Here is a 23539-nt window from a genome sequence, read left to right on the forward strand (position 1 = left end):
CATTCAAATGTTGACTCATCAGCTCATAGTACAGAGCATTCTAAGAACCGTTACAGGAAGTAATGCTGCATTGCTTCAAGGATGGAATAAATAGGGGACAGAAATAGAGCTTATGTTTGAAAGAGTTATAAATGTACTATTAGATTTTGTCCTGGGGAATCTGACAAATCATAAGGCATTTTCACTATCAATGTCACGTATTTTTATCTTTGAGCTGAAAACAAATTAGCACTTTCCAGTAGTCTCATTTTATACATAGGTTTTATATAATTCCGATATTGAAATGATGGCTTGAAAAATTCTTGGATGTCTAGTTTTTTTCCAGAAACGTATTTGATTGAATATCCTTTTGTTACAGTAGCAGTGATGAAAAGGTATGATTTGGATAATAAGGCTGTTTACTACATAATTTATATAACCATATAGTCTGAAGATCACATGCTTACATATAAACATACTTATTTGTCTACATACACTTTTAAAATAGTAAAAATATACTCCAGTGTTATAGATAAATCTAATACTGTGTGCCTGCTATGGGCTTTATCAGCATATATATGTATATATTTCTGTGTGCATATTTGGGAGAATTTTCTGTTGAAAAATAGTGAATGTATATTACAATCTTTAACCATGTTTATGCACTTAATGAATAAATATTCTCAAAGTTGCTCAAAATATAGTGCCATATGGGTCATACAACAACCAAATGAGGTTTAATTCTTATAGTATTAAAATCATTGGCAAACAATAAAAAAGTGTCAAATGACACTACAAGTTTTACGTGATAGGTACATATTATCAACTTATTTTTCTGTGGTTATTTGGGAAAGTTATTACCATGCTGTAGTTTAGTCTTTTTTTTTTCCCTAAGTCATTTATTTTTATTGGAAAGGCAGATTTATGGAGAGAAGGGGAGATAGAGTGAAACATCTTCCATCCATTGGCTCACTCCCCAAAAGGCCGCAACAGCTGCAAGTGAACCCATCCAAAACCAGGAGTCTTCTCCAGGTCTCCCATGTGGGTGCAGGGTCCCCAGGCCTTGGGCCATTCTCCACTGATTTCCCAGGCTGCAAACAGGACCTGGAATTGAAGGTGGAGCAGCTGGGACATGAATCTGTGCTCATTACTTTCAAGAGAGGATTTTCAAGTTAAGCCATTGCCTTGGGCGCCCACAGGTTGGAATATTAAAGAGAAAAAGTCATGGCGAGGATATTCATGTTTGTGGGCCTGGACAGAATGACTGTGCACTTTATCTTTCAAGCAAAAGATATGTCAAAAGAATGTCGAATATTCTTCATCCTTTCCTCCTCCTCTCAGCCTTTAGCTTCCTTTCTTCTCCCTTAAATGAATACTGGTTAAGTCAAATAATGGTTCAGTTGTAGCAAATGGTATTTAATTCTTAAGACATCGTACATTTCATCCCTAAAATAATAAGATTAAGGAAAGAATTAAGTCATACATTAAGTCTGAGTAGGTCAGGAGCAAAACGTCCTAGATTAAGCCAAAGAAGCATGTTTCTTAGTCATCTCAGAGGGCTTAGTGCCAGATGTGAAGCTATTAGCCAGATGTACTTAACTTCATTGTCTCTTGTTTTTGATACTTTTAGAGAAATTAAACATTCCTATAGATAGTAGATGATTGATGAGAAGCCAGCAATCCTTAAGGAAAATATGTTTCACCTGAGGTACCAGTGTTTGCTATTCTAGTTTGAAACTCCATCTGGGTGGATTCAGGTACCTTTAGGTAAGGATTTCTGTGCTCTTAAGGATGTCTTATTTGTGAGTCTTGAGATGCAGAGACAACCCTCCCCAAATTTCTATGTCTCAAAGCATGAGATATATAATTAGGCATAGAAATCAAGATTCTTTGAGTATTTGTTTTGAGTCAAAGGTCAGCACTTCATCTTCTAACCCAGAATAGCGAAATGGGGAACTGGTGGACCAAATGGATTCTGAGTCACATCAAGGAGATTTTGAACATGTATCTTAATTTTCTAGGGCAAAATAACACTTCCTGTTTAGTTAGAAGAGAGTAGCCAAGCAAAACACTTCCGCAACACAGAACTATATCCAGTGATCTGTTTTCTTGCCAGACCACCCAATGAGCTTCTTGAATAATTTAGTAGTATTTTGCTGCTACTCCCCCAAATAGTGCTGGAATATAATGACGAAAGCTATAAAACAGAGATAATCAGGTAGGATTTGGGCAAAAATGTTTGGGTTGAGCAATGTTCCTCTCCTAGGTGATGTAAAGGGATGAAGAAGTGTTCATTTATTTTGAGTTACAAAGGTTAGAGCATGGCCCCAGAGGGTGCTGCTTCATTCTGAAAGCTTTATGTGTATCTGTTGAAATGCAAAGTCTCACTTCTACCCCCAAGTTCCCAAGCTTTGTCACACATGGAAGCAAGAACACTTCTAGAAACAAAGTGACAAACCTGTAGGTTCCCATCTGACAAGAGGCTTGTGGTGCTTGCTGTCAACACCGGCCTTCAGTGTTTCCGCCTGTACAGGAAACTAGTATTGCAGGATTTGAATGGAGTCCAAGTGAAGTGATAATAACCCTAACAGTTGCTCGATTTCTTAAAAACATTTATTTTGAACAAATTATAGGAGATAGAGACAGAGATCTTCCATTCAGTGGTTCCTGTGGCGTCAATGGCCTGCACTGAGCCTGGCTGGAGCCAGGAGCCAGGAGCCTCATTTGAGTCTGCAACATGGGTGACCTCAGGACTTGGAGCATATTCTGCCATTCCTAGGCCATTAATAGGGAGTTGCATCAGAAATGGAGTTACTGGATCATAAACTAGTGCACATATGGGAGTCTGCAGAAGGAAGCTTTACCTGCTGTGCCACAAACCTGGCACAGTATGTGTGTTTTAAATACCCCTTAGGAAATATACAGACTCATGCTGATGAAACACAAAATGAACAACAGAATAGACAGAGAATCAATAAGGCAGTTACGTTAAAATGTCTAAGTGGGACAAGAGTGCTCGCTTCGGCAGCACATATACTAAGTGGGACAGGAGATTCCATCTTTTCCGAGTCTTGTTCCATGGGTCTTGTGTGGGAGATGTCTTCTTTCTGAAAGTTATTGATTCAAACCTAAGTTCTTTTTGCAATAAACAGTTTATTGATGCACTAGGTATTATAATTGGTGCACATTTTCATCCAGAAGCAGGTGTTTCCTCAGACAAATAGTCTAGCTTATCTAGTAGTTTTGCATGTTACTGGTCCTTGCTCTGTGTTTGTTCATTTTATTCTCAAAGAAGAAAGGTGTAATGAAATGCAATTGTTTATATTTTGAGAGAAATAACTTTCCAAGCACCTCAAAGGATCATCTTAGTGATTTAGCATGAATTGCAGCTGGGTTTGGAGTTTACAAATCATTTGCATTTATGTGAAAACTTACCAGTGGCTGATGGCCCAATCTGTAGCCCTCTGACACTCACATGGGACATCCTGATAAAACTTGTGACTTTAGTCTGGCCAAGTGATCATTTAGAGAGGGAACCAGCAAATGAAAACTCACCCTGTCTCTGTCTTTGTCTCTAACTCTGATTTTCAAATAAATCATGAACAAGGAAAGATGATGAATATGCAAATTACCCAGATGTGATTATTATACAATGTGTATGTTTGTCTTGATAGTAAATTGTGCCCTCAAGATATACAATTGGTGTCAATCAAAAATTAAATTTGTCATATTTAAAATTTTATTTTGTGATGGTAGATTGTATGTAGATTATATTTTTGAGGCAATACAGGCACTTTTAAGTTGGATTTTCACAGAAAAAGAAAGTGTTTTCAGCTGGGATTTGGTCTCAGCAGTTACGTCAGCACCTTTAGAAACCTAGAACTGGCAGGTGATATTGAAGGCATGTTTCCCTTTGAAAAGGTAAGGAAGTGTGTGCTCATCTTGCCTGGGTCCTGCCTCAGCTCTCCAGCGCGGCATGACCTGGCCACGTGGTAGTCCCACCACACGCTGGTTGTAAACACCGTTATGTTTGTGGACCCAAGAATGGGAAACTTTAAGTGCAAAGAATAAAATTTCACTATGTTGGCAGCCTGAACAGGCCATCTTGATGGAGACAAGGAGCTAAGTATTCACAAATAAGTTGAAGATATGTATGTATGCATTATGTGTGTGTGACATGCTTCAGAAAGTTAGGGCAGTGGAATTAGGAGTTTATTTTAGTGAAAACTGCCCGTGCATTTTTCAGAATGCTCGTTTTCATGACATTTTTGAAGGCCCTTTTTACGGTTTAATGGTGATGGCATGTTTGATGGTTCCTCCATTGCATCAACATCATTGTGCACACTACGGATGGCTCTAGGGTCACTCGTGGTGAAACCTCCCATGAGCCTCATTGCATAGCTGATCCTTGCTCATTGAAACATTGTTAGGCCGCTCATGACTGGATTAGTAGTAAGTGGGATTATGATACATTCACAAATCACTTTCCAACACTTACAGACGGCGCTGGTGTGATCAGTATTTTCTTAGCTTTCAATTGTGAATCGCAAATCTTCTTTAATATTCCCTGAAATTTGTTTTGTTTCATGTTGATAATCTTCCATGCCTTAACTAGTAACAATTTTGAAATATTTATACTTAAAGACGTTTCAGATTTTGCTAATGTTGTTTTCCTCTCTGCTTATGCTGATTTCTTCAAAGTAGTCTGCAGTATTACAGCTTAAAAGTAGCAGGGATGAATCAGAAGATCTACCTGAGAGATCAAGTCCTTATTTTCAAGGAGGACAGAAAATTAGGGGTGAAGAAATTCCAGGATCTTAATGTATTCACATCACTTTTGACGTGTAGACTCTTCGTGAATTTTGTTTTGCTTCACTCACTTTATTTGATATGTGGGCAATACTAATAACTTTATAAAACAAAAATGACCCTTGCTGGACCACTGTTCCTACCATTCCAGCATGAGAGCTGGGGCCGGGACAGACCAAGCTGGGCAGAGCTACAACACCCGTTGGTGTGCATGTGAGCTGGGCTAGGGGGAGAGCCAGGCGGGGCAAAGTGACCATATCCACTGGTGCAGGAACCAAGGCTGTGGGCAAGCCTGCTGGAGGTTTTTAGGGGTCGCTCTGACTAGGCTGCAGTTCCTGCTGGTATGCGGAAGGGTGTTATGGACATGACTAGGCTGGGCCACAACATCCATTGGTTTGTGTATGAGATGGGGCTGGGGACAGAACTGACCAGGTGACTGCAGCCACCACTATGTGTATAGGTGGATATGGATGACGGACTGAGTTGAACCCCACACTGGCTAGCATATACAGGAGTCAGTTTGGGGTCACGTGTGGTGAGGCTTCTTTGAGGACTTCTCCAGCTTGGTCACTGGACAAAGAAGTCTAACCATGGTGAAAACCACAGGATCTGGTGTCTGACCATGGAGTGTATGTGTTAGAACTGGATATCCACAGTACTAGGCCTATGCAGTAGACGGCATGCTCAGATGCTCATGGAGAACATGACAACCAGTTTATTGAGAGTTGAAGAGGATGACTTGTACCACGGAGAATAGAACAAACTGGACAGAGCTCTCCCAGCCAAGCTTTGACAGTAAGTATCTGAGCAAATTGAGACTCCAAGGTCAACCGTGTTGGCAAGTAGACCTTGGAGCAACAAAATCAACAGCATCTTAGTATCCTAACCACTTAAACAGTATCCTCAAAACATGTTCCACACTGGGGATTCTGGGATGACATTGGGTGGTTGTCCCTCATTTGTTGGTGCTAATGCAGTTTGGGCTGCTTGTAGCAGCCCTCTCCTCTTCTCTCCCCACTTTCCCTGGATACAGGAAGAATAAAGGAGATTGGAGGCAGTGCCTCATTCACTTTGCCCAATTCCTCCACCCTTCCCACCCCAATCCGTGGTCCGTACGGGCATGCATCCCTCTCAACTATGTAAACATCATTAAAAATAAAATGAATTATTTAAAATGAAGATAAATAGCAAAAATGACTTTAACATTTTCAAATTTTTGTGTGTGAATTATAAGCTTTAGTTTGAGATTTTCTGAAATCATTAAACATGCTAAAGTCTATTGTTGACAGTTTTCATTCTCAATTAAACCAGATGGAAGTTGACAAAATCTGACCTTTAAATTCTCCATCCCCCTGTCTGTCTCTCTCTGCCTCTGCTAACATTTCTGATACCCCTTCTGAATTTCAGTAATCAGACAACTTCATAACTAGAGACACATATAATTTATTTCACAATAAAACTTTGTATCAGGTCATAGTTTTGATAGCTACTCTGAATGTTTAACTGAAAATAATTTCACTTGATTTTTAATAACCTTGGGTTCTGGAAAGCTGCCCTCATGAAGCCCAGAGGCAGGCTCTGGAACGTGTGGCTTCTCACTGATGTGAAACAACCAGTTATTACAGGTCGTTGGGAGGAATAAATAGAAAAGTCTTTTGTTCAGAATTCTTCAGGTTTTATGTAAGAATATTTGAAAAGGTAGAACTGCCTCTGGCTACATTCCCTGGGAAGATTGTGGAATAGCTGGACAGTGCTTTACAGTCCTGAGTTAGCTGGAGGTACTCTCTAATAATTCTGAGTGATTTTATCTTCATTCTATGGGAAAATAGTTCCAGAGAGACAAGGAGACTGCTCTTGCCCACGTAAGTTTTGTGAAGTGGCTGCAAGTGGCAGAACCTTTCAAACTAGGATAGAAGGCAAATTGGTAATATATACTGAGATTAATCTGCATTCGAGTGATTTTTAAAGCCATTTGTACAAAGTAAAATCACAGAATCTGTGTGATTGATACCAAAACCACCAGTTGTTCCATAATTATGTCAGCATTGGGTAATATACTAAGCTTTGGGAAAAGAAGCCATTTTTACATGTAAATTTAAAATTCTTAACAGGTTGTTTTGTAACTAAAATGGGGGCTGAAATTATGATTTCATTCATTCCTTAGTTTTTTTCTCTCGCTAAGATTTATTTGAAAGAGTGACAAGAGACAGGGAAAGAATTTCCATTTGAAGCTGATATACCCTGGAAGTTCAGCATGGCAGATAGGATACATATCAAACTCTAGGATGGCCGTCTGATAATACAGATATTAGTCATCATGTAAATTATTTTCAGGACGCTCACATTTCAAATTCATTGTCATTTAAATTCCCTTATTAACGGGAAAACTGGCTGTTTATAGTCTTTCATTTTTTTATTTACAAATATAGTTCAATGTTTAGCTTTGTACTAGAAATTTGTAAACTACACATGTATTAAAAGGACTCTGGAATTTTAGAAGCAAACAGCAAATGTCCTCTAAAATATTATTTCATCAATTAATTCAAATTACATTAATTTTTCTGAAAGATATCTGCTCCTTTATCATTGAGTACAATATAGTCTGTCAGCATGCACAAGATTTGTCAGAAAACAACTCACTGCAGAATAAATTCAACTTGCCCCTGTAGAATGTAAACAAAATAAGTGAAGGACTTGGATTCTGAGAGAAGTGATATGTGGGTTTTAGTTTCCGAGCTTGAAATCCTTCAGTTTATTGTGGTTTTCTAAGTACTTTCATGGCATCCAAACATCAGGCAAATGCATTTTCTTGGGACCACTAGGTGTCGCTGCACCTGTTTTTAGGGTCTTAGGGATGCCAGTGTTAATTTTGAAGGTTAGCAAGGGTTCAGAGTAGAAGTAGTTTTTTTACTTACTCTGCTGGTTGTCTTCTTCGTTTAGTGGAGGGTTATCCTTGAGATGGCCTTGAGATTACAAAGCAAACTGAAAACACGTCATTGTAAACATTAAAAAGGAAAGAAGCAGGATAGAGAATATCATTATGCCCTGCAAGTTGTATATAGAAATACATTCATTTTAACCTTTTATGTATATAAACAGAGTATCAGGGAAGGGAGAGTCATATAAGGACATAGTGCGGATTAGATCCTGAAAAAATTGTTTTCAGGGTAGAGAAAATTTTGGTGTTTTATATCTGTTTCCGATTCTAGCAAGATGTCAATGCTTTAATAAGATGTTAATGCCCATTCTGGTATAAAATGAAAAAAAAAAATCCTTATGTAGAAACTCAGATCATTTCAAACTCCTGGATAAGAGGAAAAATTTCCTGCAGCAAATGAATTTTGCTTGGAAGAAGCGTTTTCACAGTGTCCTTGATAGTATTTGTATTTTTCACATGTCTTAAAACACTCCTGGTCAGAGAAGGTGTATTTTTGATGCAACGTTGAAATTCATAAAAAGCAGAGAAAGTTACAACCTTTTCATTCAGTGGAGTTTGCAGTTCGTTGGAGGACTATTATTTAAAGGTTAATCATGCATAGTATATGCCAGGACTATAGTGAGATGTCTAAACTCTATCTATATTAAGGAAACGGATTTCACTAATTCGTATATATGGTTTGAAGAACATAGTAATACTTTTCCCTACCTTTCCTGCTTACTCTCAGTAAGCTCCCAAATGTGTTTTGTGATGCATATGACATTTCCCACTGTATGTATAAGTTTAATAAAAATGCAAAGGTTAATAAAACTACTGCAATACAGATACACATAGGCATTTTCACTCGTCTGACGGTAGATACTTTGCTTGGTTCCACAGTTTGGCTCTAATGAGCAGGGCTGCTGCAAACATCGTGACTGCTGCAAACATCGTCGCTTTGCTGTGGTGTACTCTGTTCTTTGTAGCATATAACCAGCAGTGATATTGCTGGACCCAGTCTGTTTCTGGTCTTTTAAAGAAATCCCTGCACGGTTTTCCACAATGTGTGTACTAATTTGTTATATTCGCCAGCAGTGTCTAAATGTTCCCCTTCCACCACTTCCTCTTCAGCATTTGTTATTCTCTGTGTTTTGGATTTAAGCTATTTGGATTTAAGTTCTGGTTAAGCTATATCAGTGTGGTTTTTGTTTGCATTTCCCTGATGGCTGGTGATGTTGTAGTTTTTCATATATTTGGTCATTTTCATTTTATTTTTGAGAGCTACCTCTTGAAATCCTTTGCATATTTCTCTACCCAATTGGTTGCTTCTTAAGTTACTGATCTATTCAGGATAACAATTCTTTGTAAGATGGTATACATTTTTTTCAAAATTTTTGACTGTCTCTTTACTGATACCTCTCTGTGCAAAAAAATGTGCATTTCACATAATTCCATTTGTTTTCTTTTGCTTTTGTTGCTTGTATTGGGGTCTTGTTAAAGTAATCGTCTCCTACAAAAAATGTCTTAATGTTTCCCCTATATTTTCCACCTGCAACTTCAGAAAAAATGTTCATGTGACAAAGTCGGCACGCAGTGGGGATAGGGAAAGATCAAGCAGGAAGTACTACGAGGAGTCAGCTCTGCATGTTGAGACGTCTGTTAAAAGGGTCATTGGAGTGTGCTCCCCATCTACCTTAGACTAGGAAGAAATTGGCAAATAATTAAAATTTGTGTCAGAGCATCTGTCTAAAGTTGTGAAGATGCCAAGATGTCAAGAAACTCCCAAAGTGTATAAGCCTCTACAGACAGACAGTAATAATGGTTTATGAAGAAATCATTGAAATCCATCAATTAGAGCTCCACAGTATTTAATTAATTTATACTACCAAGAGAATTGCAATACCCAACCTCAATAATAAAAGAATTATAGAAATTTCAAGCAATGATGAACTCATGGCTCTGATTATATCCAGTATATTTGTTATGAGTTCCTGCAATTAGGATCAACACTAGATACTCGCACCCAAGCAAAAATGCACGTACAGTATGTATTTCCCTCTTCCCTCCCCAGCTCATAGTATACAATTTTGATAAAAGGGATTTCTGAATATGTGTATGTGTGTCAGTGTAGTTTTTTAAACAATATTTTATTTATGTGAAAGGCAGAATTGGAGAGGAGATATTCTATCTGTTGGATCATGGGCCTCGATAAGGGCTGAGTTGACCCAAAGCCAGGTGCTTCACCCGAGTTCCCCATAGGGCTGTCAGGGGCCAAGCCTGGGGCTGTTTTCCACTGCGTTCCTAAGCACATTTTCAGGGAGCTGGATTGGAAATGGAGCACATGAGACCTGAACTGCTGTCCATGTAGGATGCCAGCGTCACAAGTGGTGGCTTAACTCTCCATGCTGCATCGTTAGCCCCTGAACATAAGGTTTATATACAGAAAAATAGTTTAGCTCAGCTTCATTACTCTTTTTTTAATCTACATTTGCCTTTCACTGCCAAATTGAGTGTATGGACATGAGAATCGGTGTCTGCAGGGAGAGAAGAGCTCATGCGGGCCCCTTAGTCGCAAACTGCACTATGCTTGTTGACACTACAGTTCATTATAAAAATTTTCATTTCACAGAAGCTTTGTCTCTATTTCTAATTGGCATAGATTACATAAAACACATAGTTTACCTATAAAATATACTTGGTAAAATTCCCAAATATTATTGAAACTTTGTGCCAATTTTGACATATATTAATAAATTGTTGCTAGAATCTACAAGCTGGGGAAGGCCTTGGAAGCGTGCTTTCTTCTGAGCCTTCAGAACAAACGAGCCCCTGCTTCGTAGACTTTAGCCTTTGAGACTGTAAGAAAATAAAGTCATGTCTCAGCCTCCAAAGTTTGTGGTGATTTTGTATGGCGTGAATAAGAAACATACAATCTCGAAAGGCAAAAGGCTGTGCCGATACGGGAGGCAGGGCGTTGCCATCCGTTTTAGCGTTGTTCAGGTTTTCTGACTTCTGGGGTCAAGAACTCTGTTTTGATCACCTTTGTTTCTCGTGCACCTGTCAGCTAAGTAACACTCAAAGCATCTTTGTGGCAATCTTGTCTGCACACTGTGAAGGAGCTGAGAAAGTGGGTTGCTGTTGGGTAGTCTGAACTTCTGAGACAGGAGAGCAGTGTCCATGTGAGGGGATTCCAATTAGCTTCCAAGTAAGTAAAGATTCAGTGTTGATCAGGGCATCGAGTGCAAACACTTCATAAAAACAAGTAAATAATCAGGAATATAAGCAAAATCTGTCTTACTGTTGCATGATTCAAAAATATCTGGATTTCAGCAAAATTGAAAATATTTGTTAAGTTAATTATTATCTAGGAGCCCATTTTGGTTATTGCCTGTAATTACTATAATTTCAGAATACTGCCTTGGAGTTGCTGTGCAAGTGTTAGGCCAGCTTGTCATGCCATGCAATGATTTCTTTAACATCATCTTTGGTAATGTGAATTAGCCTCTAAGTTTGGAAACACATTTGAACTTTATTAAGATAGTCTCAAATCAAAGCAAATCAATACCTAATTGGATCCATACTTTCTACCTGTCTAGAATTACAGGGATGATATGATTTGTAGTTTTTTTCTGCTTTCTAAAATCCAAATTTTACACAATGACAAAATAATTTCTAAATAAGAAAAGTTTAAGAAATGTGATGTCACCTCATTCAGATGACACAGCTTATCTAGGTCACCTTTGTTGTGGTATAGTATTTCAGATTTCTCTAACAAGAGGGAGAAATAGCCAGAGTAAGAGTTTCAATATTATAAAATGTTGAACCTGTCCTGATTTTTGATAGCGCAGTATTTCTGTTGCGCAATGTGATGCCCAACAATACTGTCCGGTGTTATCTTGATGGCTGTGGTGTTTTTAAAGTAAGGGTAGATGCAGGTGTGAACAACTCAGAAGGTGACATTTCAGTAATGCCTGCTCCAAGAAATTGACAAAGATGGATGTGATGCCTTTACTGATGGCCCCTGAGACGCACAATACTTTCAAAATGACATTATAGCTCCGGGGAAAAACGTTGAGCTTTGCTTACAGAAAAGAACTTTAACATACCTTAATTACATAGTGCATATTTATCTTAGTTTATAAATTTATTCTGCTCTTTGGTAAGATGTAATTATCTCAGCTCCAGGACTTAATGTTATGCACCACCTTAGCTCAGAGAAACCTCAAACTTACACATGCTTTACCGGGGAGGCCTTGCCTCTCCCCTGTGCACAGAATCTCTCTGCTTGGCCTTATGTTAATATTAAGAAGTATAGCACAACACCACTTGCCAGCCACAATCCAAGTGTCAAACCAAGAAATCCGAATGTCCGAGTGCTACTTGGGCTCCGGTTACTGCAGTGATCCGTTGCTGATCTATTTCACTAAAGGAATTCAGTGTTTTACAAATAAATAAATAGGAACCTAGACAGACTTGGTCAGTAGTCTTGAAAGCTACTTCTAAGACATGCCAGAACAAAATGCCTCCTTTTCCCTTACTGATTCAGTTGAAAATTTTCTTTTGAAAAACTGTTGTTGCTAGACCTAAATCTTTCATGTTACAGTATACTAACCCGCACATCTGTCAGCTATCACAATTTATATCCTATTTAATATAACGTGCATTATTAAGTGAAGGCTTCATGGGATCCCCAGTCAACTAGCATAAAAATCCTAATACAAGAAACAGCTTTGTTGAGGGAAAGTCAAATCATAACGATATGAGAATTGATTTCTACACAACACAAAGTACTGCCAAAGAAGATTGACCTCAACTGGCTGTGCACAGAAACTAATAGAGTTCCAGTGCATGATACACACTACGTCAGATCACTTTTAACTCATTCCATTTTTATGTAGCGTTTATGCCTTTTATTTGAAGTAGAAATGATTATAACCTGTTTTACATATGAGTTTATTTTTAATAATAATTTTGGCTTTGGGCAAAGGTTAGACCTTAACATCTAAATTGAAGTACTGAAGTCTAAAGAAGGAATGGTGGTGCCTCATTCACAGCACACAAAGATGCATGATACCACATCAAATAACTCCTACAGAAAACTCAATGCAACCTGATGTTTATTTTTACATATGCCTATATATGCATATCCATGGATTTAGTATAAAATCTCAATTTTGCTTTGGAGACATAAATACCACTTCACATCATATCTTCAAATGACTGATTTTTGCTTTAGATGCATACTTCCTAATATTTTGTGACAAGGATGCTCCACCTAATCCATGGACAGTGCAGCTTCCAGGCGACTCCAGCTTTGTAAGGGACGGTATTTAGGCTGCGAACTACTTCACATGGGAGTGTAGCACTGTGAGCCTCAGCGTCTAATTGGAACACACAGTCAGGGTAGACCTTTCAGAGAGCACCTGGGGTTTTACTCTTCTGGTCCTGGAGAAAATTAAACTGAAAGAGATTAATTTTGTATCTTCCCCAGGGAAACTAACCACAAATGTCTCAAGACCCTTGAAGCCTGCGTGGATCGCAGGGTCCTGGGAAAGGGAAATGGGGCAGCAAGGCAGGGTAGGTGAACGGAACCTGGCAGCAGCAAGCCCGAAGGTCAGAGGTGCACTTCCTTAACAAGAGAGGAGAGATGGAGAGGCAGATTTTCCATCCAGGGGTTCACTCCCCAAGTGACCATAACAGCTGGTGCTGTGCCAATCCTAAGCCCAGGAGCCAGGAACCTCCTCTAGGTCTGCCACACGGGTGCAGGGTCCCAAGGCTTTGGGCCAGTCTCAACTGCTTTTCCAGGCCACAAGCAGGGAGCTGGATGGGAAGTAGAGCAGCCGAGATTAGAACCGGCATCCATATGGAATCCTGGCACATTCAAGGCAAGGACTTTAGCCACTGCGCTGAGCCCTATTTAGTTACTTTTCAAACTTAGCAGGCATTATATTAAAAATCTTAAATTTTTTGACTTGTCTTTATGCACCTAACCATATGCCATCTGTGGTTGCCTGTGTCCCCAGAAAACATGCCCTAGAAATGGATTTTATTCTTTGCCATCCCTCAATTGCTTCTTCAATCATTACTGGAACAACTTAGCAAGAGTGACCTTCTGTCAGGTATAACATGTCAGTCCTGGAATTGTGAGTTTGAGGGTTTTCATTGTTATGCACACCAGCCAGTCTGATCTGCTGTGTTCTCTTCTCTGGTGTTCTTGGGTTGCTTGTAGACTTGGCACGTGTCTGGGACTGTGGGAATTTGCGGGCTTTCTCAGTATGCATGTCATCACTGCCTTGCCCATTCTTCAGGCATGGGATACATATGATATATTAGTAATTTTTAACGAAAAATAAACGTGTGTGATGTGTGTGTGTGTTTGAGAGAATTTTCTCCCATTTTAGCATGTATAGGTAACATGAAGTTACACGTGGCTATTCATTCTGATATATACATTATCTAGTAAACTGTCCAGAGCTGTTATTGTGTTCCCTAAGGTGGTCACCGCAGAAGGAAATTCACCCTGCATACGCCCCTCGGGGGTCTGCTTATCAAGAACACATAGCGCCAGTATTAACTCTAGTCCACAGGAGTAGGAAAAGTAGTTGTGCACAAGTGGAACTTCGTGGTGGGCTTAGCAGAATTGTTTCCATACCTTCTGTTGCTTCCCTAAAACTGGATTTCTTTAGATTTTTCAGGTCAAGGTTAGGGACTGGCTGTGAAGTTATTTGTGGTGAATGACCTTGGTCTTATTAGTACCTGACGTCCATGTAGCTCTGTGGCTGTACAGCTATCTATTTCACATTTATTGTTCATATCTCCTTGTCATTTTGATTTTATGATGACATGTCCACAATCGATAGATGCCATGCCTCATTTATTTTACTTGGGCATTGTCATGTGCCAACATGCAGCAGTCCAACTAAAGCTAGAAGTTCCACCATGATGTCTTGCAAGTTTTCTCCTGGGAACACTTTCATATTTTTTAATACCATAAAATCTCTGACCTCTAACTCAGAATTACCCTTATCAACTTGTGTGTTTTTACCAGGGATGGAATTACTTAAAATAAATGCCCTTTTTTAGTATTGTAAGATTTGACATATTTTTTATAATTTTTTTTTCAGTTTGTGGCATATACTTCAGGAAGCTTCACAATTAACTGCATGATTTAAAAAATATTTTTGATCTGAAATCCTGATTGAAAAATACAGCCAAAGATCTCTACTTTTTCTAACCAACAGACCAATGCTTAAAAAATAGCTATTTACACTTTTTGTTAAGGATTTACTTATTTTTTCTTGGAAAGGAAGATATACAGAGAGAACAGAGAGGAAGATCTTCCGTCCACTGGTTTACTCCCTAAGTGGCCACAGTGGCAGGAGCTGAGCCATCCAAAGCCAGGAGCCAGCAGGTTCTTCCTGGTCCCTCACATGGGTACAAGTCCCAAGGCTTTGGGCCATCCACTACTGCTATTTCAGGCCACACACATGGAGCTGGATGGGAAGTAGACAGGCCGGGATATGAATATCTGCCCATATGGGATGCTGGCATGTGCAAGGTGAGGACTTTAGCTACTAACCTACTGCATCTGTCCATTACTTACAATTTTAGTAAATGCATATATTTTGGATGTGTAGCAACAAATTTTTTATGACTTGACATTTTTGTTTTCTTTAATAACATCCCAAGGAAGAGAAGAAAAGGTGCTTGTGAATGCCATGTAGTACTTAGATTTTCCTGTTTCATCTTCAAAGGCGATGAGCTTTGACTCTGCAGAAAGAATTCTGATTGCTGCTCTTTGTACATTTATTTTATTGTTTTTACTAAATAAATGAATAAATGCTTGAAATTGTGAGAAATGTTTTTTGCAAGGACAAGTAGTTCCCATGGCACACTGATATCCTAGGTAGATTTTATACATAATTGCAAAGGGTGATTATTATTGTTCTGAAAACAATCTTTCCGGAAATACGTTAAGTAATTTGAAACTTCCTGGATTATTGACATGCTAAATGGCAATGGAACAAGTGATACAATTAGCATTAATAAATAAACAGTGCAATTTCCATTATTCCTGCTTAATCCTAAAATGGATAGTGGAGTAACTCATATCACTTGAAATTTTTCATTGAGGAAACTGGGTTCTCTCAATGACTTCTCATAGGTATTTTCATGATTAGGTTTTAAAGCACATGGCAACTCCTGAGGTTGGTGAAAAATGGATTTAAAAAATAAGCTTATTTGGGTGCAGAAACTTATGAAGTCCATGCATGCCAAAAGTCTTAAAAATCTATGAAATACTCATTTTTATGACACAGCACATTTAGACGCTGCTTGCAGCGCCAGCCTTCAGTATCCGAGTGCTGACTCCCATCCTGGCTGCTCGGCTCGTGTTCCAGATCCCAGACAATGCACGTGGCAGAGAAGATGGTCCATGTATGTGGGTCTCTGCCATTCATGTGGGCGGGCAGGACACTTTCCCCTACTCTTGGCTTCAACCCAGTCTAAACCTGGATGCAGCAGCCATTCGCCAAGTGACCTAATGGGTGGAAGACTTTTATTTATGTCACCCTGTCTTTCAAATACATACGTACATGCATAGATCTTTTAAAAAGTTCTTAGAAAATGTGTGTTGTGGAAAAATCCATTTTTTTTCAAGTCTACTTCTGTTACAAACTTTTTAAAGTACTTCAATATATCTCTGAAAGATATACCAGAATGCACAAGATATTTAAGTTTTTCCAGAATAAGCAGTGTCAATGAAATGAAATTTCATGAAAAATGAAAGATTTTACTAAATCAATGCATCTCTTCCAAGTACTTGTTTGTAATGTACCTGATGATTTCCTGAGTATTCAGTTCTTTGTGTTTTGGCTTCCTTAAGTAAGATTCCATAATTATGTAATAACTCAAGAGAAACACTTTGAGATGACTAAAAGCACTTAAAAAGCTCATTGTTAAGCACAGTTGAATGAATGGTAAACATGGCTGAAACCTGTAAGTTGGGTTTATATACTGAAAATGGAGATAGGATGTAAGATAAAAAGATTTAATTAAAACATGTTAAATTGACAAGTTGTTTACTTGTCAGATATGTTAGGGAGGAAATGATGAAAGCGTCCATATACTGTGTGCAGATAACAGGGGGTGGAGGAATACAGGCATGAAATTGTTAGTCATGCGTCTGAACTCCTCAGTTCCCTGGAGCTCTTCAACGCCTCGATCATTGTAACAGCCATGAGGATCACATCCTGTCTCCATCTAGCTTTTTTTTTTTAAGATAGTTTATTGTTTTTGAAAGGCATGTATGTACAGAGAGGGGGAACTTCCATCTGCTGATTCAGTCCCCTCCCACTTTTTTGTTAGATTTTTATTTCGAATTTTTGAATTTTGTGGTACGATTTGGTATGCACCTGGCTTCTACCCTGTAAGTTACATCAGACCTAATGTAACAAAAACAGTGTAAGAATGAAGTAATGTTGGAGTATGGGAAAATAACTATTCAGCTTCAGGAAACAAATTGATGAACTGGAGCATCTATTACAGATTTCTAAAGATGTAGCCTTTTCCTCTTTAAGATGTAGCTTTACTTCAACGTAAACCAAGGGAAGACATTTAGGTTCATGCTTGAGGTACGTTTTTACTGAATAAAATCATTTGTACAAAGAGAATTTTATGATACTGTATTAATGTATTTACAATTGTCTTTGGCAGGCACCTTGATTTCTTTGAGTTGTTGCTCTCCTAGGAAATTCCTATGCTTTCTTCCCATTAATTTTTATTTTTTGACGATACTTTTTTGCCTGGTTGATCAGGGTGATAAGGGTCAAGGGCTACAGGAGGCTGGGCGAGATCACCATTTCCACATTCTCTTTTTTTTTCCTTCCTATGTCTGGGGGAATGGCAGTGATAAGGAGAGAAGCCACACCTAGCTTCCCAAACACCTCTTCACCCTGGATCCAACCACCTGCACCATCCCAGGATCCCTGACGTGGGGCACGCTCTGAGGGCACTGCTCGAGAGATTGTGATAGTTGAACAGTTCTGAATTGCTGCCAATCTTGCCACTCTGTTCCTTAGAGAAGGCCATGTTTCATATATATGAGTTGCAGATCTTTACTTAGTCCCATTTCATCCTTGCTATTAAGAGCAGTGTCTTCAACTATGCCATGTGTGTTTTTAACTGCATGCTCTAGGAAGATCTGTCAAGGGTGCTCAGGCTCATATATTTGTTTTCTGATGACAAATACTTCATTCTTAGATTGTGTTTAAGGTACTGAAGTTAAAAGTCGATGATGCATCCCAAATTTGTTTTCTTTTATGCAGTATACCCAGCTAAACATCACGCATATATATTTTACCCTGTAAGGGTATTTTAAATCTCTCCTTTTGCTTTATTCCTGTTTGACTTAAATCTGTACTTCGGTTTGCTCAATCGAGAATACTTTAGAAATTTTTTGGTACTCTTCATTTAATAGCCATATTTATCCCAAGCTATATACTACTGCTAGCATCATTATTCTAAAGTTAAAGTGGCACTACTCTGTACCTCACATTGAATCTTTTTAAAATTTTACTTCTTTTTATTATCATTTTACGATAAAGTTCCATAGGCCCTGGGATTTCCCTTCTCCCTTCCCTCCTGAGTTCCCCTATATCATTACTACAGTATGGTTGTTCATACACAGTCATATGTCCATAACAGCTCTGTCCCACTAAAATCCCAGGTTTCCTGTTGTTACTGATGGGAATCAAAGTTTCGTGAGGTGAATTACAATGCTGCCACGCATTGTCTAAGTTCTACTTTTTTTTATCTTAATTTTTTTTTTACATTCCTCCCACTTGCACTGCAAATTCCAGAGATATTACATATCTCAGAGTTCTTTTACACTGTGCTTTGATTATCTATTGTTGTCTCTGTTAAACTCTCTGCCCTTTGTTCCTCCCTCTCGTCTGTCTGGTACGTTCTGTTGGCTTTACTCTCCAGAACTCTCATTGTGCGCCTTGACAAGTGGTAATTTCCTAGTCATGTTGCCCATATGCTTTCGTCATTGAACTTCTCACCTTGCATTGTGTTCTTTGTCTTGTATTTATGGTGTTATAATTATCCGTTCACTTAGCTGAATGTGAGGTCTTCAAGGTAAGGGCTGTGTGCTTTATCTTGGTGTACTCATCACCAGGAGCAATGCACGGTCCCAGCAGTGTGTGTTACACATTTGACTTGAGGATGCTTCCCAGACACAGCACAGGAACCATGATCAAATGGGGCTCACTGCAAAGCCATGTGCTCTGGGCTTGGAGTGGCATGCTGCTGTTATGAGTGGTCTTTCCTCGGTGTTTCTATGAAGACTTTTAGAGCCATTTTTATTAATTTTGATGGAAAACACTGCTAACTTTACTATCTCAGCCTTTTAAGTGTATAATTCAGTAGAGTTAAAGTAGACACACATTATTTTGAAAGAAATCTCTGCAAATACTTCATCTTGTAAAGTTGAAAATCATGTCTAAGAAGTCCTCCTTCTCTTCTACCCCACCTCTTGTCACTACACTTCAACTTGGTTTTCATGAGTTACGTTGCTTTAGATACCCTCTGTCTTTTGTGAATGAGTTAGTTCACTGGACATTACTTTCTGTTTTTAAGAATTTGACCACGTTAGTCACCTCATGATTTTCCTAGCTGAACAATACCTTCCCTTACTTCCTTTTCTTTGACTTCTTCATGCATGAGCCTTTTCCAATTTGCCCTTTTCTTAAGACTTTCTCTCTATTGAACAGAACAAATGCTTCTGCCCATGATGCAATTCAACTCCTGGAATGTGTTGGAAACTAGGAACTGCTACCTCTGACTTTTCTTTATGCACAATCCCAAAGTTTGAGTTAAATTATCTCTTAACACTCCATGCAGACATCGGTGTTCTAAGAAAAGGGGTACCTGACACTTCCCTTCCATTATCCTCTTGGCTGGAACTTCACCTGTGTCATTAGGAGTCACCCAAAGGCACACAAGCTTAACATATGTGATACAGGGATGGAAGACTCAACAGAGGAGTCGCCGTTTACACAAAGGAACTGGGAGAACAGACACCATGGATAGTGATGACACTCCCTTTGACAGACTCAATCAGGAGCTAAAAAGCAGACAGCTCCAGGGCTTCCAGAGAAATGGCAGCCGCTCTGCAGAATCTGCACGGAATCTTCCACCGACTGTATGCTGGCAAGGCAGGCATGAATGTTTCCTTGGCTCTCCAGGAACCAGTGGACCTCTTGTCTGTCCACATGTGTGCTGGGATCCCTTCTAGAAAATCCTGGCTCCTCCATTTTCCTCTGTATCCTGTCTCATGCATGTACTTCTTCCTGAAAAATTAAGCAGGTCATGAACTCATAAATTAACTCTGGAATACAAAATTACATTTTCTTGTGGAAACACCTTAGGAAGGGGTTGGTGACAGTGCTGAATTGTCAGCAGACACCACAGGCTACTGTTCTTCACTGTCTCACACTTGTGAATTTCCTGGGAACACTTGAGCTATGAGAGCACAGATAATTTGGTATAGATCACAATTCCACTTCAGTTCAAAACTATGTGAGGCAAGAAAATTACAGAAGGAAGAGATTAAAAAAAATTAAATCCAAGTTGTTTGCCATTGTTAGTCCTTCTCAATTAGCAGCCACAACATGTACAGCAGGGCAGGTGTAGATTTAAGGAACTGGGTACACGTACCAGGATAAGGTTACAAACAGAGGGCTAAGAACATACATAGAGAGGTTTAAATATTTGTGTCAATTTCACTTTAAAATGTTTTCATCTATTTGTCTGGACTTGGTGACATTTATTATATAATCCCTAGTGATACTGGGCTCAGTGTGTGTGTGTGTGTGTGTGGGTGTGTGTGTGGTTTGTCTTGATTCCTGTATAGGATCACAGGCTCCTTGCTATCAGGGGCCACCTTTACTTTTCTGCAAATCATTCTCACCTAGTGGAATGAGTTGCCCCCAGTGGGCATCAGTCAGTGTTTGTTGCTTTGATTGATAATGCTGTATTTCTTTAGTGTTTAGACTTCCCTACTGAATGTGTGTGTGTTAGGACCCACTGGAGTGTCAGGCTGAGAAAAATGGACATCATAAAACAGTCCAGAATAGCAATGTAGCTGAATTGACAGTGAATGCCAAGAAAAATGTGCCATAAATTTACACTCAAAGAGAATCCATCATCAAGTGTGCTGTGTGCTGTTGTGAAATGTGGAGAAGTAAGAAGCGGTCATCTTAACGTGTGCTTCAGTTTCCTCATTTCTGCATTCCTAAATGGCTGCAGCACCTAGAGAATGTGTGGGAACACTGAGCGGAAGCATTTTAAATAAAGCCTTACACGCGAACAATAGCAATGCTAACGATAACCCTCCATCACTAACTACAATAGTAGTAATAGCATTCCCCATCTAAGGAAAGCTGGAAAAAGAGTTTCAGACATTGGATGAATCTGGGTAATGGCCAGGCTGCTGTGACATAGCAGAATTACATGATGGTTTGATTGAGGTGACCAAAGATGTTTCTGCTTTATGAGGTTAGAGTGAGCCTGGTCACTTCTGAGTAGTTGCCTGCTCTCTGTAGGGGTGTGGTGAGAGATAATGGGTTGCTTCATACAGATTCTCCTATGAAGGAAGCAGAGTGGCGTCAGCAGCTTCTTACCTGGTGAAATAGAAGCCAGACTTGTCGCTTTCAGTCACATTCTATTGTAAACAAATAAGAATGTTTTTAAAATGTATATGAAAGATAAAAATGATGAGGTTCTAGAAAGTGTTTCTCTCCATTTTTTGACTCCTAAGTATAGAACATTCAAGCATGACTTAATTCAGTGTTTGATTTATTTTATAGATTTCACAGGTATTCTGTTGTGTTCTTCAATTCTCTAATTCCCTACACTTAGGAAGAAAAGCTCCTGAAGATGTCCACCAACCGTATTCTGCTTATTTCATCTGACCAGAAAGCTCTTTCGATAATTTTATAACCTATTCTTTTGTTTCTGTGGAAATCAAACAAATTAAAACAAAGCATTTTTTCCTTTTTTACTTTGTATTTAAAATATTTTTGACTTTTTCATATGAATTATAAAATAAAATGAGTAATGGAATAGATATTTATGACAGTAAGCTTATCACTGGTCCTTAATAATCATTATGTGCACTAATTTCTTCTTCAATTTGTTGATAATTAATGTAGCTATGTTACTTCTATGAAGGGAACAATAAACATTTGTGTGTATAAACATGTCTGTAATTCTGATATCTTAAATACTTTCAGTAATTAAAAAATTTGTTGCTAAATCTGCATTTATAACTAAAAATGATTCCAAGTGTGAACTATGTAAATTGAATTTCCTTTGCATGTTGGAAGCTATTTTATTAGGTAAATTATACCAAATATGTTAAACAATCTGAGCATTTTAAAATGTTTTTGAAGGTGTAGGTAACTGCTAATGAACCCTGAAAATGTTGTCAGAGAGCCTGGAGCAATTCTAGGATAGAGGTTGATAGAAGTTTTAAAGTAAAAGAGAGAAGCTTGCTCTTCTAGACTATAACAGAGTCTTAATTTTGCATAGCTTTGGATGCTTCTAGTTAAACTAAGACTAATGGGAAAAGTTAAACTGCTGTAGGAAAGTTTACCACCATGTAAGCCTTGCCTCATGAGGGAATAAACAGCAGGGCAAACACCGAGCATGGCTTGTGAGAAAGGACGCCTTCTCGGGGAGTAACGGTAGATGCTCTGCTACCACTTTTCACCATCAGCTTGTGCCTGTCATTGGGTGTCAGGTGAGGCCGAGGGCCAACATACAAACCCGAGTGATTTCTGAAGAATAGTAGTAAGAATACTTCCTTGAAGATGTGACACCTCAGGCTGAAGGCAAGGTCTGAGGGCATTTCTGTGGCATCTGGCAGAAAAGTCCAGGGAAAACCTTACTGTTGCCACAAAGTTTATCAGTGTCTACACTAGGAAAAAACGGAAAAGGCTCACATCGCAGGACTCTGGCTGATTTGGCATAACCTGCTGAGAAACAAGTTCATAACTGCCCAGGAAGGAAGTAGGCTTTAACCATCTTTAAAAGTAAGGGTCAGTTGTGACCCCCTACAGATTTCTGAGACTGATCTATGGAAAGGTCCATGCAAGAGTGAGATTCTTATGTTTTCAACATATAACTGTATTCAAAAATGCCGTTTCCCTAATTTTGTCTTAGGCTTCCCAATTTACAGAATGAATTAGGCAATGCAACAAGAGTTCATATTAAATGTGATGGTTTGAGATGAATTAAGCCTTGAGGTTAGTATGCCTCATTGAGTTCATTTCTCACTGTTTGTGATAAAGGTTAAATTTTCAAAGAAGATCCAGTTCCTGCTAGTGTTTGCCAAACTCAGCTTATACTCTAATGAGTGGTAATGCCATTTATCTGTGGCCCAGAGTTAATAAGCAGAACTGAATAATTGAGTTATATTTTCCATATGATATATATATATATATATATATATATAACCCAACCTGAAAAATTTCTTCCAGATACTTAGGCATATCTTGTCTCTCAAGATCTATTTCAAATTAATTTCTCAAAAAGAATGAAGTGCTAGTTATATACTGAGTAAGAAATGTGATTTCTGTGGCAGATACTGACCATGTCCTTTGTATCACTGAGGATTCTTCCCTTTGTGACACAGTGCACATTGGTCATAGTTTCTTCAAGAATTCTTTCTCTTTTTTTTTTTTTGACCTCTCAAACTATTTTGTCTAAATAGTATAGGTAAATGCAACTGACATATTATCATGTACTAGGAATAATTCTCAAACCATG

Source organism: Ochotona curzoniae, unplaced genomic scaffold (genome assembly GCF_017591425.1).
Source record: "Ochotona curzoniae isolate NIBS_2020 unplaced genomic scaffold, NIBS_Ocur_1.0 contig_43, whole genome shotgun sequence".
Lineage (NCBI taxonomy): Eukaryota > Metazoa > Chordata > Mammalia > Lagomorpha > Ochotonidae > Ochotona > Ochotona curzoniae.